Raw genomic sequence first — 2,470 nt, 5'->3', positions numbered from 1 at the left:
GTGTCCTGTATTCCCTTATGATCTCCAAATATTATTGACATTGATAAGCCACATTACAGTCATTTGGCCACTTTTTAATTTCTTTCTGTATGTGTTTCTATATTCAAGTTTTCATGCATATACGTGCTCACAGTTAATAAGTAGTTTAAAATAAGTGAAACACCAGAACTCTCTTTCATGTGAAACTCAAACTATGACATCTGCCTAAGGAAGCTATTATGACAATGCAATTTAATGAGAGAATGGAAAAGCACGTGCATAGAGCCATGGGAAATAACTGTGGAGGTCACCTCATAAAACAACTTTGAAATTCTTCTCTTCCTATCAAAGGACATTTAGTTGCATCTCTGATTGCTATCGGGAAATAATTCTTCAGAATCCTCAGACCATTATGCTCACCATTGATCTTCATAAGGAAGCTCTTGACAAACTAGTATTTCTCTAACTGGGGTACTTTCCTACAGAGTTGTTATTTTTATTAACAGTACAGTTAACACTTCAGCTTTAGTTTTTTAAAACTGGCAATATGACAACCTCATAAGCTTCTACAGAACCACTTCTCTCTAGGGGGATGGCACAGTTTAGGATATGGCAATGTTGACATGCACAAAAGTTAGAACATAATAAATAATGTGACAGGAATTGATCTTCAAGATTTGCCACTTAGGTTATTGGAGTAAGAAGAGTTAACGCCAAAACAACACCCCATGTAAACTTATTTCAACAACTTTGTCTCTCTGCAGAATCTTAAGCAATATTTTCCCACATTGGAACAATAAGCAGCACCCATCTACTAATTGTGCCATTAGATCTAACTGTATATTTTTAATCAATCTGCACTTACATTTCACTTCTTTAATTTTCTGGTTCCATTAATATATAAGAACTTTAACTTCCCTATTTAGGGACAACAAGCCATATTTCTAGTCTGCAAAAAAAAATAGCTAAACTCTGTAGATAAAGGAGTCATATCAATACTTGTATGTTTTGCATATCTTGTAAATGTATCTTGCTGTGTTTTCTCCAATGTTCTCCTGGGTTGTCTTAGCCCAACCAAAAGCATCATGAACTTACACTTCAATCTCTATTCCATTATGCTTGCTTTACCACAGTTGTTCAATCTAATTATCATTTTTTGTAAGTAAATAATTGACCACATACGTAGGCTGGCCTGGAGAAATGACCTTGGATTTATCTTCATGCAGAGAGTATACTTAGAAAATATGACATAAGATAAAACATGAAATACTGTGTATAAAGAGACCTTAGCCTGTTATGTGTGTTGGGATTGCTTACCTGTGGAGTTGGGTATGCCATGTTTGATATGTAGAGCTGAGTCAACATGACCCTAATCATATACTCACAAAGTACACTGGCAACCAGATGTTCTTGTTTCTCTTTGTCAAGTTCACAAACACACTCATGCACATACACACACACACACACACACACACACACACAAACACACACCTGGCTCTCATCTGAATAAGCCTTAAATTGCTCATAGGGTAGTTGGTGCAAAATAAAATTGTGTGTATCAGTAGCTATTAGGTCCTTAAATGAGATGGTAATAATGTCCATTCTGTATGTCCCATTCTAAGCACTTCTATAAAACTAAGTAAAAATTATGCGAGATTAATTCTTTGTATCCTGTGTGATTCATCTACTACCTCAACTTGGGGCCATAACTTACAATGTTACATTTATTTTCTTATTTGTTCACCTTCAAACATGTATTGTCAGGACCAAAGACAAAGGAATGAAAAGAAAGTCTCATATATTAAATATAAATCTGCTCAAATTATCAGGAAAGAAACACACATAACATTAGAATCTTAAAAATTCCTGCTGTGGAAGCCATCCTGATTAATTCCATCATGTTAACATCTTTTTTTGTTGTTAATACTTTTTAAAATCAGTGTAATCAACTTTTCCCTATCATTGCTACCTAGGTTTGATTATCAGAATGTCATTATATTCAATAAAATTGAAGCCTACATGATTTACCCAGATAGTAACGTTTTTAGAGTATCTGAATATCAGTATACAAATTTTGCTTTGCAATTCATGTTACTATTGAAATAATTGAAATGAAAGGCTAATCTTGTATAGCTGTCATTGTTAAATGCTACTATAATGTCTGATTTACTGAAAATGTCTGTATTTAAAGGAGAACACTCTTAACCTATGCTGAAGACATCAATCATTAGATCCCAAATAACATGTTATCTACTAGACAACATTCCTAGGAAATTACTAGTTAATTTTTGGACTAATTTTATGGGGAATTTAAAACTTTCTTTTGAAATGTAACATGTAGAAAAGTACATGCATTAAAATTGTACAGCTTAAAAACTAGCACCATCCCTGCTGCATCCATGGATGTTTTATTGCCCTTGTCTAGCTTGGATTAACACATAGTCTACAGGCACACACCTGATCATCTACATTTGCCCTCTTACAGCACTAA

The 2,470-nt window shown here is 34.0% G+C and overlaps 1 non-coding gene across 1 annotated transcript; it reads right to left on the bottom strand.

Annotated features, from left to right (window-relative positions):
* Window positions 1-341: 341 nt before the first annotated feature.
* On the bottom strand, window positions 342-407 carry LOC118972095 (small nucleolar RNA SNORD109A). Its single transcript, XR_005060904.1, has one exon. It is a non-coding gene; the product is annotated as a small nucleolar RNA SNORD109A (small nucleolar RNA).
* Window positions 408-2,470: the final 2,063 nt, after the last annotated feature.

The sequence above is a fragment of the Manis javanica genome, chromosome 18, assembly GCF_040802235.1.
Source record: "Manis javanica isolate MJ-LG chromosome 18, MJ_LKY, whole genome shotgun sequence".
NCBI classification, from domain to species: Eukaryota; Metazoa; Chordata; class Mammalia; order Pholidota; family Manidae; genus Manis; species Manis javanica.
This window is presented reverse-complemented; position numbering and strand designations above follow the sequence as displayed.